The 17,095-nt window shown below is 39.9% G+C and overlaps 1 non-coding gene across 1 annotated transcript; it reads left to right on the top strand.

The window, feature by feature from the left end:
- Positions 1-15,286: 15,286 nt before the first annotated feature.
- Positions 15,287-15,393, top strand: LOC127124442 (small nucleolar RNA R71). Its single transcript, XR_007803932.1, has one exon. It is a non-coding gene; the product is annotated as a small nucleolar RNA R71 (small nucleolar RNA).
- Positions 15,394-17,095: the final 1,702 nt, after the last annotated feature.

The following is a 17,095-nucleotide window of genomic DNA, read 5'->3' as shown; positions in this document are numbered from 1 at the left end:
GATGCAAAGCTGGCCATTGAATGTGGTGCAGTTGCTGGATTAGGGAAGGTGCTTGAACTTGAAGACAATAGATCCCGGGCTGGCATAGGCTACTGTTCTGGGGCATGCAATGAGCAAGGTCTGTTCACAAGTGGAGGATTCATCCATGCTGATCAACCTGAAGAAGAGGAAGTTGCTGCTATCTTGGAAGAAGATACAGAAGATGTGAACAATTTTGTTATTCCTGGTGGTGTCTGCCACAATTGGGTCGCTGTAGATGTTCCTACAGTCATCCATAGATCAGAGTAATTGTTCACTTTGTTTAAAACCCTTCTCCCATGCCAAAAGGAGAAGTGATGACATTGTTGGCAAAGCATATATACAAGGATGTTTTCATTCAATTAATGCATTGTTTAACATTTGTTTTTCCTTTGTTTTCACTTTTTGCTTTTTCATGAAATCAGTGATCACAAAAAACCATAAAAACAAGAATAAAAGCAAACATTTTTCATCTGTATAATGATTTGCTTGTTTAAATGCTAAAGTTTTTCATTAACCAAAATCATTATGCAGGTTGATCCTAAAACCCATTGAACATAATGATCCAACGCCATCTCCCAATTTTGAATTCCCTGTATTTGAGGCAGAGGAAGATGACGTTGAAGGGATTCCTGATGAGATTACCCGTCTCCTTGAGCACGAAGAGAAGATCATTCAGCCGCATCTCGAAGACTTGGAAACAGTCAACTTGGGGTCTGAGGATTGTGTTCGTCTGGTGAAGATTGGGGCACTTCTTGAAGGGTCTGTCAAGGAAGATTTGATCAGCTTGCTACGAGAATATTCAGATATCTTTGCTTGGTCCTATGAAGACATGCCGGGTTTAGATACAGATATTGTGCAACATTTCCTGCCTTTAAAGCCTGAGTGCGTGCCTGTGAAGCAGAAGCTCAGAAGAACTCATCCAGATATGGCAGTGAAGATCAAAGAGGAAGTTCAGAAGCAAATTGATGCGGGGTTTCTGGTGACTTCTACATATCCTCAATGGGTGGCCAATATTGTGCCTGTTCCTAAGAAGGATGGAAAAGTCCGTATGTGCGTTGATTACAGAGATTTGAATAAGGCTAGCCCGAAAGATGATTTTCCTCTACCACACATTGACATGTTGGTAGACAATACAGCCAAATTCAAAGTCTTTTCCTTTATGGATGGATTTTCCGGATATAATCAAATCAAGATGGCACCAGAGGATATGGAGAATACAACATTCATCACACCTTGGGGAACATTCTGTTATCGAGTGATGCCCTTCGGTTTGAAGAACGCCGGAGCCACGTATCAACGAGCTATGACCACCTTGTTTCATGATATGATGCACAAGAAGATAGAGGTCTATGTTGATGATATGATTGCTAAGTCCCGAACGGAAGTTGAGCATATTGAGCATTTGTTGAAGCTTTTTCAGCGTTTGAGGAAGTTCAAACTCCGCCTGAATCCGAACAAATGTACATTTGGAGTCCGTTCTGGCAAATTGTTGGGTTTTGTGGTAAGTGAAAGAGGTATTGAGGTTGATCCTGCAAAGGTCAAAGCAATACAAGAGATGTCTGCACCCAAAACTGAGAAGCAAGTCCGAGGTTTTCTTGGCCGCTTGAATTATATTTCCAGATTTATATCCCACATGACTGCCACATGTGCGCCAATATTCAAGCTCCTCCGGAAAGATCAGTCTCATGATTGGACCGAGGATTGCCAGAAAGCTTTCGACAGTATCAAAGAGTATCTGTCTGAACCTCCGATATTGTCTCCGCCTGTGGAAGGAAGACCTCTGATTATGTATTTAACAGTTCTTGAAGACTCGATGGGTTGTGTACTCGGTCAACAAGATGAATCAGGGAAGAAAGATTTTTCTATATACTACCTCAGTAAGAAGTTTACTGATTGTGAGTCTCGGTACTCTATGCTTGAGAAGACGTGCTGTGCTTTGGCTTGGGCTGCTAAGCGTTTGCGCCAGTACATGATAAATCATACAACTTGGTTGATATCCAGAATGGATCCGATTAAGTATATCTTCGAAAAGCCTGCTTTAACTAGGAGGATCGCCCGTTGGCAGATGCTGTTGTCTGAGTATGATATTGAGTATCGAGCTCAGAAAGCTATCAAAGGTAGTATCTTGGCTGACCATTTAGCGCACCAGCCGATCGAAGATCATCAGTCTGTTCAGTATGACTTCCCTGACGAGGAAATTCTGTATTTGAAGATGAAAGATTGCGATGAGCCTACACTTGATGAAGGTCCGGAACCTGGTTCCAGATGGACGATGGTGTTTGATGGCGCTGTTAATCAATATGGAAATGGAATTGGGGCAGTGATCATTACTCCTCAAGGTTCACACATTCCGTTTACAGCAAGGCTAACTTTCAAATGCACGAATAATATGGCGGAGTATGAAGCCTGTATTATGGGACTTGAAGAATGCATTGATTTGAGAATCAAGTATCTTGATGTCTATGGTGATTCGGCCCTGGTTGTCAATCAGATCAAGGGAGAATGGGAGACGAATCAACCTGGTCTCATCCCATACAGAGATTACGCAAGGAGGATTTCAACGTTCTTTACAAAAGTTGAATTTTATCACATTCCTCGAGAAGATAATCGGATGGCAGACGCTCTTGCTACGCTTGCTTCTATGATTGTGGTCAGATGGTGGAATGATGTCCCCAATATTACTGTGATGCGCTTGGACAGACCCGCTCACATATTTGCAATCGAAGAAGTGAAAGATGACAAGCCTTGGTATTTTGATATCAAGAATTTCCTCCAGAACCAGGTCTACCCGCCTGGGGCATCTGTGAAAGATAGGAAAACTTTAAGAAGGTTGTCAGGCAGTTTCTACCTCAGTGGTGAAGTGCTATACAAGAGAAATTTCGATATGGTTTTGCTCAGATGCGTGGATAGACACGAAGCAAACCTGTTGATGACTGAGGTCCATGAGGGTTCATTTGGTACTCATTCCAATGGACATGCCATGGCTAAGAAAATGCTGAGAGCAGGCTACTATTGGCTGACAATGGAGTCTGACTGTTGCAAGTATGTGAAGAAATGTCACAAGTGTCAAATTTATGCGGATAAGATTCATATTCCTCCGACACTTCTGAATGTGATTTCATCACCATGGCCTTTCTCTATGTGGGGAATCGACATGAACGACATGATTGAGCCGAAAGCGTCCAACGGACATCGGTTTATTCTCGTAGCAATTGATTACTTCACCAAATGGGTTGAAGCCGCTTCATATGTGAATGTAACCAGACAGGTGGTTGTGAAGTTTATCAAGAATCAGCTGATTTGCCGTTATGGTGTGCCAGAGAGGATCATTACTGATAATGGATCTAATCTGAACAATAAAATGATGGACGAGTTGTGCGCTGAATTCAAGATCGCACACCATAATTCCTCTCCCTACAGACCTAAGATGAATGGGGCTGTTGAAGCTGCTAATAAGAATATCAAGAGGATTATCCAGAAGATGACTGTCACATACAAAGATTGGCATGAGATGCTGCCATTTGCTTTGCATGGATATCGTACGTCTATACGCACTTCAACAGGGGCAACCCCTTTCTCTCTTGTTTATGGCATGGAAGCTGTTCTCCCAGTAGAGGTGGAGATCCCATCAATGAGAGTCTTGATGGAAGCCAAGTTGACTGATGCTGAATGGATTCAGAGTCGTTACGACCAACTGAATTTGATCGAAGAGAAGCGTTTAACTGCCATGTGCCATGGTCAGTTATATCAGCAGAGAATGAAGAAAGCATTCGATAAGATGGTCAAGCCTCGTGTGTTCCGAGAAGGTGACCTCGTGCTCAAGAAAGTCTTGTCTTTCGCGCCCGATTCCAGGGGCAAGTGGACTCCAAACTACGAGGGTCCATATGTTGTCAAGAGAGCCTTTTCAGGCGGAGCTTTGATGCTTACAACAATGGATGGGGAGGATTTCACTCGTCCTGTGAATTCAGATGCAGTCAAGAGATACTTTGCCTAAAAAAAAAGTATATGCAAATGAAAAACAGAATAGCTCGCTAAGTTGAAAACCCGAAAGGGCGGCTTAGGAAAAAGTGAGCGTCTCGGTGGAGAACCCGCAAGGGTAATTCAGGCAAAAATTAGAGACTTGAAAAAAAAGAGAATATTTGCATCCCGCTAGATTGAGTACCTCACCCTGGGGCAATCTAGGCAAAAATTAGGGATTTGGCAAGTGACTGCATCCTGACAAGACTTTCTGTTCACCAGCTGTCATTTCGTCAGAAGATTCTCGATTCGTCGTCAACCGAAGCTTCGGATACATCGAGATTCAAATTGGTAGAGAAAGGATCATTATGTTCAATGTAGCCCTCTTCCAATATATATCACTGATTTCAAATTTGTACAGATCTATGGGTCTTGCCATTTGCAGGCTACCATTCCATCAAGTCAATTTGAGCTTTTTATCCAATTATTTGCACTCTTATTTGTTTCAATTCAACAAATGTTTTGCATGTTTTAAATTGATAAAATGTCATTGTTTTAAACAAATCAAATTTTTCAAAATTTGTTGTTTTAAACAAAGTGAATATTCACAAGGTTGAAAGGATACTCAAGAATATCTCAGTGCTCTCCCAAGGGTGGCATGATTTCCAACAGGTAAGACATTTGTTCATACTCCTAGTTTGGTTGTATCTTCTTTCTTCAAATCTTTGGTGGGGTTGTTCCTCAAACAGAGTTGTTGTTGGGGTTGTTCCCCAAGCAGAGTGTTGTTGAAGACTTCGTTTTCTCCAGCAGCAGTTTTCTCCAGCATGGGTGTTTCCTTGTGAGTTTCGGCGGTTGATTGGTTTGTCATCTTGGTGCCCCGTCACTTTCTCCAGTGGGTCGCCTGCCCCAGACTTTATTTGTCTCCTCAGCACAGTCACGAGTAGAGTTGTTATTGATATCCCCATCGGAGTCGCGAGCAGAGTTGTTGTCACTCTTCCCAGTGCAGTTGCCAGCGGAATTGTCTGTTTCCTCAGCACGATCGCTTTCTTTTCAAAGACTCGGTAAGTCAGCGGTTTGATACCCGGTACTTTACCTTTTCCCCGGCGAAGTCGTCTGCGGAATTGTTGCTATCTCTCCATCAGAGTTTTTCTCTTCAGCAGAGCAGGAATTATTTTCCTACTCAGTGGTTGACTTGGGTTGACATCCCAGTATATTGCATCCATCTTTTCCTCAGCGTAGTCTGCAGAGCGTTTGTTGTGGTAGTTTTGCCTGTTGAATACTCCTTCAATCCCCAGTATGGTCGGATGATGGCTCTAGCATCCAGAGAATGGATTGATTTCCTGACTGTTTGTGATCCCCAGTAGAGTGGCTTATATTGCAGAATCTACTTGTTGTGATCAGTTTGCTATGTGTTTTCTCCCCAAGTAGAGTGGTTTGTTGCAGTATCTACTTGTGTGGTACATTCTCCCTCAGTGGGTTGTTCCCCAGCAGAGTTATGTGGAGTTTGCTTCTACAGCAGTTTGTGTTTGTACAACGCACTTTTTTGTTTCTCAGTTGACACTGGGATCCCCGGCAGATACTTTGGGACTTCTCTTGTTCCCCTACAGATTTGTCTTGGTGGCTGCTTTGCCCGTTGTGACTTTCTGTACCTGGATTGGGTTGTTTCCTGATATCTCTGATCCTCTGCTTCTCCAGCAGTACCCGCAGATCTTTGCTTGACAGCATATAGATCTCCGCAGATTGGCTCTCCAGCTGGTTTTTCCCCTGGAAGTATAATACCGGGCGTTTGATTCCTGGACCTGTTGTGTTAGAATTGTCTGTTTTGTCAGCATTCACCAAACATAAATCACGCATATTCATGCATATTCATAAAACATTCAGATATTCATGTTGCATTTCTTGCCATATATCCTTTGTTTGTTGTTCCCTGCAACGGGTGATACAGATCTTCTTTATAGATCTTCCCTTAGCAGATGTCGGGTGTCAAAATCTCTCCATATAGAGTCAGCCCCATAAGCAGAAAGTGTTGGTCTTTCCTTCTGCAGTTCCCCACTGAGATATATCCTCGTGGATGACGGTTTCTTCCGTTTCCTCCCAACACATATATTGGGATGGATTTTCCTATTTGAGTTACATCCTCATTAGGACATGTCTTGATTCAGTCCGTCTTTTCGGATTATTCCCGAATTGGCTATTTGTCAAATGTCTTGTGCTTCCCAGTGGGTTGTTCCCCAGCGGAGTAGTTTTGGGCCTCTACCCTCATACCGGTAGTTATAAGTCCTATTTTTCCTGGCTCTCTTGGCAGAATTTGTGGTTATACACCATTTATTCCCCAGCCAGAGTTGTTGGTTTTCTACCCCGTATTCGGTAGATGTAAACCCTAATTTTGTGGTTATCCCCACCAGAGTTTGGCCCTCTGCCTACAAACTAGCAGTCGTAAGTCCTATCTTTGCGGTTTTTCTACCTACGAACCGGTAGTCATAAACCCTGTTTTCTCCACTTGCAGAGTTAATTTTGTTGTTCATCCCAACCGATGACAATCCCCTCTTTGTGGTTATCTTCATTCAATACTTGATGTTGATCTTCCTTTCGCTTAGATAAGTTGCTCAGATAAGCACTTATATCCCTAGCAAGTCTTTTGTGGATAATTGCCGTATGCTAGCAATTTTATCCCCAGCGGGTCCTTTCACCTTTTGTCAGTGAATTGTGTTTCCCGGATCATTGATTTCCATCAATGCATTCTCAGCAGATCTCCTTTCATTTACCCTCTTGTTGGTAATGTCTGTTGCTCCCTTCGATTGTTCATCATTATATACCTAGTTTGGTATCCCGATGTCTTTCTTTTCGGATTTTATCCTATAAACAACCTACAACCCGGTTAAGGATAATCTTCCATGCGAGGTTATTATTCACGTTTTGACGGCTATGAATAATATATCTCATGTACTCTTCAGTCAAAGCCTTTCGTGTTTCCCTGGTCGAGTAAGATTCGCTTTTTCCCTTTGCGGAATCAAATATTTCTTTGTTGTCGGATAATTGCCGGATGCTTGCAATTTATCCTTTGAGATTGTCTTTCGTTTACCCGTATGCTTGGTATCAATTGTCTCTCTTTTTGGTTAGTCACCTATTATATACTTCGGTATCTCTGGTGTCTCTTCCTCTCGATTATATTATTCACGGTTTGCCGGTAATGAACAATATGTCTCATGCGCTCTTTGGTTGGAGTCCTTTGTTGATCTTCCCCAATCGAGTAAGATTCGTATTCCTTGTGGAATCGAATATCCGTCCTATAAACAAGTCTGCTATTCTAGCTTTCTTCAGGATGATGAGTGTTTTGGAACACAAACGAATTCACGTCTTCGGATTTTATCCTATAAACAACCTACAACCCGGTTCAGGATAATCTTCCATGTGAGTATTCTATCCATGTTCTGACGGCAATGGATATTATATCTCGTTCGCTCTTGGGTCAATCTTTTGATTGTTTTCTCCGCAGAGTAAGTTTCGTATTCCTTGTGGAATCGAACGTCCGTCCTATAAACAAGTCTGTTGTTCTAGCTTTCTTCAGGATGATGAGTGTTTTGGAACACAAACCAATTCACGATTTCGGATCTTATCCTATAAACAACCTACAACCCGGTTTAGGATAATTTTCCATGCGAGTACATTATCTACGTTTTGACGGCTATAGATAATATATCTCATGCACTCTTTTGTCGAACACTTTTGTTTGTTTCCCCAACTGAGTAAGATTTGCATTCTTTATAGAATCAAATATCCATCCTATAAACAAGTTTGCTTTCGCTCTCTTCAGGATGATGAGTGTTTTGGAACACACACCAATTCACGTCTTTGGTCGGTCACCTGTTACATACCTACAACCCGGTATCCTTGGTGTTCCTTCTCTTCTGCTCCCTATTATGACCTCGGTCCCCCTGCGGAGTCAGATTTTCCTGAGTTTATATACCTTTTCCAGGTCTTTCCCAGATGCTTGGTTGATTGATATCTCTCACCCTTATACCGGTCTTAGATATTCATTTCTTCCCGAGTTTGTTACCCTTATACCGGTAACACCTCATTCTTTGGTGCTTCCTCAGTGGAGTTTCCTGTTGCTTTTTCCCAGGAGTCAGCTTGTGTCTCTCCAATGGATTTATTCTCCTTTGGAATTTTCTTTTTCCCCAGTGTGAGTCCTTCACTCCCCAGTGAGGTCTCCAGTCTGATTCCTGTCATTTCCTAATCAGAGTCGTGTCTTGTTCACGCTGTGTCAGTTTTGTTTATCCCCAACAAGAGTTTTGTTAGAGTCTCTGTTCCTGGTGAGTGTATTACTCCGATGGATCGTCTTTTCTTCTGTGTGAACCATATTCCCCACAGAATTTTTGTCTTTTGCATACATACATTTGCATCATGGGGTCTCTTAGGGACCAAAATTTGTCTCATTACTGTTATTTAAGCCCATTCTACCACGTCGAGATGAAGATTTCTAAACTTCACTTCTCCGGCTAGAATGACCTTAAATAGGGGCATCTGTAAGACCCCAATTTTGTCCCTAAGATCCCTCATGGGCTATATCATATCATATCATTGCCTCAAGGATCTTTGCATACCTTTGCTTCCCTCCTGGTGGGTGGGTTATCTTGTGAGTGTGGTTCTTGATCACCAAGCATGTATTGCATTTGTATATCATTGCTTTTCATCTGTCTATTAACCAAAAGTACAAAAATATTGTCATCTAACCATGTTACTTGCAGATGAAGCCAATTAGGTCAAAATCAGTCAAAGTCAGTCATTGAGATAGATGGTGGCCATTCTTGCAGAATTTGGGCACCCTGATCAGTCATCAAGAGTTCATATGAGTTGTGACATCATTTTGCATCAAGATATCAAGTGGTAGGGGCTTGGAATTCATCAGAACATGGTTCAGTCAAGCAAAACCCTAGCAAAGTCAACTGAAGTCAACCTTGGTCAACTGTCCATTTAGTCAGTGATTTGATGGTGGGAATTGGTCTGGGAGGTCTCATTCATGTCCATATAAGCCTCATATAACATGTCAAACATCCACAGTGAAGAAAATAAAGTCAGACAAGAAATTGCCAAAAATAGAAAGTTGACCTGTAATTGGAATTTGCCAAAAATGGAAACTTCTTCTCCTCAACATTACATCATCATAAAAGCTTCAAATGAATTTTTGTCCAACATGAAAGTTGAAGATATTGTTCTCCCATTTCCAAAAAGTCCAAGAACACTCAATTCCCATGTATGGTTGGCAAGGTATGATCAAATCATTCTCAAAAGATTTTGAACTTCAAAAGGCCATATCTTCCAAACCATTTGGCCAAATTGGATGGGGTTTTTTGCTACAAGTCATGTTTGATGCCCTCTTTCCAAATATGTCATCATAATTCACCAAAAGTTCACCAATCAAAATGGCATTTTTAAAGTGGTTTGAATTAATTCAAGTGAGGTGAAAAAATGAGTTTCCAAATTAAACATTCCCAACACTTTCTATCAATTGAAATGGTTCTGAAAACATGTTTTGGATATGTTTGAGGCCCAAGTTCGCAGCTGTACACACACACCTTGCCACTTGAGTGAAAATTGATCAATTAGCAAAAACACCTCATTTACAAAATTCCAATTACCACATAAATTAACCATGCTTAGCTTCACTAAACAGACTATATATTCAACATTTGGACTCTGAAAACCCTAGCCACAACATTCTAAACAGACCAAAAACTCACTTTTCTCTAAAACTCACAATTTCTTCATTTTGAAATTCTGCTAAAAAACCCTCAAAGAACTCGAGCTGGGCTTGTTTGTGTCATCATCCACCAACCTTTGTCAAGCTTTTGCAAGCACAAGAACACGACTGTAAGGCAAGGCAAGCACTATCCCATTGAAGAGCATTTCCATGGCAGATCTGGTTTAGAGCTGTTTTGAACATTCCTGAGCTAAAATTACTTGACCATTCATCACTACAAGCTTGAAGGTGCATCTGTTTCAACCATTTACAGCCAAAGAACCACTGCATCACAACTGTTCTTCAAATTTGGTAAGTTTTCGACCTTAACCATTCCCAAAATCATGATATTCTTTAGCTAGGTCTTACTTTGCTGGTCATTTTAAGCTTTAAATCAATGAAAATGGTTGAGTAATTTGAAAGTTATGTTGACATGAAGATTGATGTTCATTGTTGTTTATGCATGATTCTCCCTAGTTAGCATGATTTAATGTTAATGGCTGTTGGAATGTTGATGTATGTTGTTAGATGTATCGAATGCCATGCTTGTTTTCAAAAACTGTGACCAAAATTTTTTCACGATTTGTTGATGAAGATGATGATGTTACTGTAGCAGCCAAAACCCTAAATTCATTTTGCCCAGAATTTTTGTCTGAATCGCGTTTGGCCTTTTGAACATTTGTTTTGCATGAAGATCCCTGTACCATTGCCATGCACCATTGGCTGAGTGACATGCCTCTGTTCGATACGCTACGTTTCATTAATATGAACGCATAATTACGCTTATGTCATTCCGTGTCCAATTATTCATTTAATCATTTTATTTTCTTAATTTTTATTTCATTTTGAACACAAACTTACAAAAATCATAAGTCAATCAATTTTGATCCAAATTTCATGGGATTTTTTGCAAAATGCTCTGTATGATCTCTAGTTATTTATCATGATTTTTCCAGATTTTTTTTGCATGAATGGATTTTTAATTGTGCTAGGGTTTGTGACATGTGCTCATTTTATGTATGTTTTGCCAAATCAATTGTGAAATGATGATGCTTTATCCAATGCCTTTGAATTTTTTTGTGCTTAAACTAGACACATTCATGGTGATTTTGGTGTAGAGTTTGGGAATTTATCATTGCTGGTTTGTGAGTTATGATTTTTTGAATTAGGGTGTGACAATTTGTGTCACACCATTGATGTCCAACTTCATGATTTTATTTACTATACTTCTTGAACTCAAATTGGTTTGAATTTTTGCATGAATGTACTTATGGATGTCTAGTTTACATGGGAATTTTTATGGAATTATTTATGGCATTTCCTATTTGTTTGGGATTTTCTCCCCTGTTTGGTCATATGTTGACTTTTTGTGACACATGTTCTCATTTTCTTTGTGAAATTCTCATGCATTATTGGATGAACTTTAAATTTGACATGTGATTAGTAGACATCTTAAACTTTGCCATGGTTTTGATCCCATTCATTTCTCATATGTTGTCACTGATTTATGATTTATTGAAGTTGGTACATGTTTGGTTGACTTCTTTGAGCATGCTTAAACTTGTTTTGACTTTCTGATTTTCATTGACCAACTTCCCTTTGTCCAGATGAGCTGAAATTTGGTATGCATATCATGTTATGGTTGATGTTTGATCATGAATTATTTGATGATTTATTGAAATGTTTATGATTGGTTTTGAGTTAAGTCTTGCTGTTGACTTCTATGAGCTTCTATATGCCATGCTTTGACCTAATTTGTTCATGAAATGATGATGGTGATTGATATGAACATGAAACCAATTGGGTTTGCTTCTTGATTGTTTGAACTTGATTTTGGACACTTGTCACTTGCTGTTTTGATTTTCTTATCTCTTTTTGACTCTAGGCTTGTCCTAGTGGTCATGTTGCTCATGTTTAGGTTTGTTGTTTCAGGTTAAGCAACAAATACCCAAAGAGATCAATACAAATTGAATGAGCTTGATTTGATTATCATGACTAACTTGTTTATTTTTTAGGTTGCTTGGCTCACATGCTTTGAGCCTTGTGCCTTGCACATTTAACTGATTGTGTTAACTGTTGATCTCTATCTCATTTTGATTTGACTTTGAATTGTATACTGATGTTGTCTGACTGGTTTCAGGTACCTTTAGTTGCTTAGTTCTTTAAGAACTTGCTTTGCTTTGCTTTAATAGCAATTTGCATTGAGGTATAATTCCTTATCTTCATGTAGTCTGGAAGACCTGGCCTGTTACTTGGCCAGGCAACTGTCTGAAGTCCTCCTTAAGAGGCAATGCTTGTGTGTGTTTACTTTTGTCCCAAGCAGGAAAAGTCCTTTGAATAAGGCAATTGGTAGAATCCAAGAGATATGCAACCTATCTCCTATTATTCTGTGAGTCACTCACATTGCTCACACTACTTGTGTTTGATGCATGTTGAGTAAAAACCCAAGATCTATAGAGTCTAATCTGTGGAAAGAGTTCCTACTTTCTGAACTCCCACACCTTCTATCAGTCAAATGCTATCCCCGGCCTGGGATAAGAGCAATGAGGCACACCCCTCATACCTTTTCATCTGCTTCACCTTAGCCCCTCCATGGCAAGGTTAAGAGCACCATTAACCCTATTCCAGTTGGCTTCAATGCCTAACCCTTTGTGTGAGCCTGATTGTTTGGTTATAGTGTGTGCTGAATGACTTCATTGATTGATTGCTTATTTCATATACACATGTTTGCTTGTATGCTTTGTGCATTTATCATCATTAATTGCTCATTAGTGCATGATCATCTCATTTGTCTTTGTGACATACCTTTGTTGATTGCCCATTGAGGACAATTGTAAGACCATCCATTGGCCTTTGTTCCTATGATATGGAAGTGAGTATAAGACCATCTCATTGGCCACTCATCTTCTCTTTGCTTGATGCATTTGCATTTGTTGTATGTGAGGATGCAATTGTAAGTCCCTGCAAGTTGGCCTTTGCTTTCCTATGATCATATGTTGGATATTGGTATAAGCCCAGACAGATTGGCATCCGGTATCCAAGTTTCGTTTTGTTTTAGGAGATTGGAATAAGTCCATCTATTGGCTTCCGACATCCTTGTTTCTTTGTTTAGGAGATTGGTGTAAATCCATCTATTGGTATCCGGTATCCGCTTTTGTTTGTGAGATTGGATTAAGTCCATTGAGTGGCATCCGGTATCATTTGTTTGCTTATTGTGCTATTGCTCATTGCCTATTCCAAAGGACACACTTGAATCATCTGCTATATGATTTCAAGAAGTGAATCTCCTAGGAAGTTTTACCCTCCATCCTCATCCATTCATCCCTCTTTGTCCTAAACCTTTTCACACATTACTTTCAAACTTGAGATAAATATTGTGCAAACATCTTAATGCTTTTAAATTAAAAACCTGAACCCCAAGTCCTTGACTTTTTCAAACTCCCTTTCATACTACTCCTTGTGAATCAATCTTAATCATACTTTGACCCTACTTTCATAATCACAATCAATTAACTTCACCCATTCAATTGTTTTGACTTTGTCCATTGTTAATCTTTTCACACATTAGCCATTAGGTTTCAATTATCATTGTGGTTGATGTAAACCTCACCTTATCCTTAGTGAGTCGACTATAAGACTTCCGTACTGAAAACAGGGTTAACCCCTCTAGTACGTCGAAGCTATCCTCACATGGTGGATGTTGGTCTTGGACGAGTTTTCTCCCATTGATAATGAAAAGCCTCAAGTGCTATTGTTTAAAATTGAACTCACTAACTTTTGGAAATCTTTTAGCCGAACTACGGCGTTTTGATCCTTACCTTTGATGGAAGGTACGTAGGCAACGGGTTCATCCGTTCGAACACAAAAATAATTAACTTGTATATTCTTTTCTCATCATCCCAATCATGTTTGCACAATACTTATGTCATAACAAATAACATTTTTATACAACAAGTGTGAAAAGGGCTCCCTAGGAGTACCTAGGACGTAGTGGGTGCCTAACACCTTCCCATTGCGTAATTTACCCCTTACCCAGACTCTCTGATCTTTTTATTAGTTTTCTACGCGTAAAACTTCTTAGGCTTTTGTTCGCTTTTTAGCCAGTCCTTTGGATAAATAAAAGTGCGGTGGCGACTCGAATTCATTGTATGCTTTGCTTATGGTTTAACCAATAAATCATATAGCGACGAATACACCGCTACAGGTTGTAATTCTCCTAAGTTTAACCTCTCACAAACTGCTAAAGGCATTAAGCTCACAGTAGCTCCTAAGTCTAGAAAAGCTTTTTCGATGACATGACTTCCCAAAATACAAGGAGTGGAGAAATTTCCCGGATCTTTATCTTTTTTGCCTAACTTATTCTCGGAAATAGAATTGCATTCCAAGGGCTTCGGATCGTCGAGTCTACGTTTGTTGGTAAGGATGTCTTTGAGAAACTTTGCATAAGAAGGTATTTGGGTGATGGCTTCTGTGAAAGGGATTTCTACGTGAAGTTTTTCTATAACCTTAATGAATTTCTGATACTGGTTATTGATATGGGTCTGTTTGAGTCTTTGCGAATATGGTATCGGTGGTTTGTATGGCGGGGGTGGTACATAAGTTTTGTCTTTGGGTTCTTCTCCTTTTTCTTGACCTTCCTATTTTTCAGATTCCTCTGGTTCCTTCACTTTGTCCGTGGGTTCGGTATATTCCTTAGAAGTTTTGGGTTCACTCAATCTTGGGTTAAATGGCTCATCATAAGCGGTCCCACTTTGTAAGGTAATGGCATTGGCTTGTCCTCTCGGATTCTGTTGAGGTTGTCCAGGGAACTGTCCTCCAGGTGTAGTCTGGGGGGCTTGGTTTAAGGCTACCTGAGAGATCTGGGTTTCAAGCATCTTATTGTGAGTAACTATTTGGTCAACCTTGGTTCCTAACTGGGTAATCAGTTCGTTAACATGAATGTTCTGGTTCATGAACTCTTTGTTTTGTTGGGTTTGAGCAGTGATAAAAAATTTCACAATTTTCTCAAGGCTCGGATTTGGTGGCACAATTTGCATAGGTTGATTTGGTCTTGGGGCTTGGTAACCTAGTTGTCTCGGAGGTGCAGTATTTTGGATAGGGTTATTGTTCTTATAGGAGAAGTTCGGGTGATTCCTCCATCCAGGATTGTAGGTATTCGAATATAGGTTCCCTTGGGCATAGTTAACTTGCTCAGAGTTGGTTTCATTTAAGAGATTGCATTCTGCAGATTGGTGCCCTTTGGTTCCACATATCTCACAATCCGACGAAACTGCAGCTGCAGTATTCGGGTTTATACACATATGCTCAACCTTGAGGGCTAACGCGTCCATTTTAGCCTGCATCATGTCTATAGAGCTTAACTCACGTACTCCTCCTTAAGCTTCCTTCTTCTCAACTGTCACTCGTTCAACTCCCCATGATTGATGCTTTTGAGCCATATCTTCAATGAGGGCACTAGTTTCAGAATAAGGTTTGTTCAGCAGTGCGCCACCTGCGGCAGTGTCGATGGTCATCTTAGTGTTATAGTGAAGTCCATTATAGAAGGTCTGAATGATTAACCAATTTTCTAAACCATGATGTAGGCATGCTCTTAATAGCTCTTTATATCTCTCCCAAGCTTCGAACAGCGATTCTCCTTGGTTCTGGGTAAATCTGGTTATTTGGTTTCGAAGAACGGCGGTCTTACTTGGGGGAAAGTATCTAGCAAGGAATACTTTTATAAGGTTTTCCCAAGTTGTTATGGAATTGGGTGGAAGGGAATCTAACCATGATGGGGCTTTATCTCTGAGGGAGAAAGGGAATAATCTTAAACGGATTGCCTCAGGAGAAGCTCCATTGGTTTTAAAAGTGTCTGATAATTGGAGAAAGATTTTTAAATGCTGGTTTGGGTTCTCAGTAGTAAGACCTAGGAATTGTCTCTGTTGCACTAGTTGCAACAAGGAGGGTTTAAGTTTGAAATTATTAGCTGGGATGGTTAGGTTTACTATACTAGAACTAGGTTCTTCGTTGGATGGTTGGGCGAAATCCTTAAGAGGTCTTTGATTTTGATCTTCGACCATAGCTCTCCTAATTCTATGGAAAAATAAACGTGCGCGAGCGCAACGTTTAGGTTCCGCCAGAGAATCTACTAAGCTTTCGGTGCTACGAGTCCTTCCCATTGACCGGCAGGTAACAACCTAAGTCTAAACGATATAACAACAAGGTACGAATTTTGACGAAATTGGTCCCTGGCAACGGCGCCAAAAACATGTTGCGTGTTTTTCGCAAGTATACGAACGCGTCAGAGTAATATAAAAGATTGTCGAATCCACAGAGACCAAATGTCAATCTATCGTTATCTATTGTTACGGTGTTTATCTAAGGTAATCGAAACATGGTTTTTAAGAGTGCATAATGAAAAATAAAGTATTAAATTCAATTCAATTAATAAAGACATGTTCGAATGTAATTCACATAATCAAATAATAATCCAAGTACTTGCTAATAGAATTACTTATGGGCAGTGTTTCCTACTTTGAAAAGAACCAATTTAACGGGAACTGTCGCTTTCGCGTATTCAGAACCGAGTTGTACTCCCTAATCAAACCCTCTTATTGTCACTTATAAAAAGGCGCACATTGCGTTAGGATAGTAAACCTATTTTTAAGAAATATAGTGTCTTGACTAAGTTGAAAATTATTTTGACCAGGATTTCTTAACCAAAAGAGATTCTCACGAACCATACTCTAAACTTATAAACGCGTCCGAAAACAGTTTTAAAATCACTTTTCTTTTTAAGTTAAAAACTCCTAATGAACTAAACAAATCGCTTTCGCTGTATTTGAAATAGTTAAAAAAACAACTAAGTTTAAACAGACGTCGGACGACTTTCGATCTTACCCAACGGAAATTAAGTGCGGGAAAACTTAAGTTGAAAGTCAAAATAGCCCTTAAGTGTTTCTATGAACAATTGTACGGATTATCGGTTCAACTACGATCCTTACATTCTAACCTTTATAGGTTTAGCCAGACATGGTAAAGTAAAAATGCATTTTAATTTTTATCATAAAAACGGATAAATAAAAGACTTTAAAAAAGGTAATAAGTGCGAGTGCAGGAAAGTAAATAAAAGTAGTGCGAGTGCGTAAAATATATAAAAGTAGTGCGGGTGCAGGAAAGTAAATAAAAGTAGTGCGGTGCAAGAAATAAAGGAAAGTAGTGCAGTGCGAGAAATAAACAATGTAAAGTGCGAGTGCGGGAAAGTAAACAAAATAAAGGCAGTGCGGGAAAGTAAACAAAATAAAGGCAGAGCGGGAAAGTAAAGTAGACAAAGGTAAAGCAATAAAACCTGCTCCTAACGGAGGGTCGAATAAAGTGCAGAACAAAAATGAAAATGGT

This window comes from Lathyrus oleraceus, chromosome 2 (genome assembly GCF_024323335.1).
Source record: "Lathyrus oleraceus cultivar Zhongwan6 chromosome 2, CAAS_Psat_ZW6_1.0, whole genome shotgun sequence".
NCBI classification, from domain to species: domain Eukaryota; kingdom Viridiplantae; phylum Streptophyta; class Magnoliopsida; order Fabales; family Fabaceae; genus Lathyrus; species Lathyrus oleraceus.
Note: the sequence above shows the minus strand (reverse complement) of the source record. Positions and strands in the feature narration are given on the sequence as shown.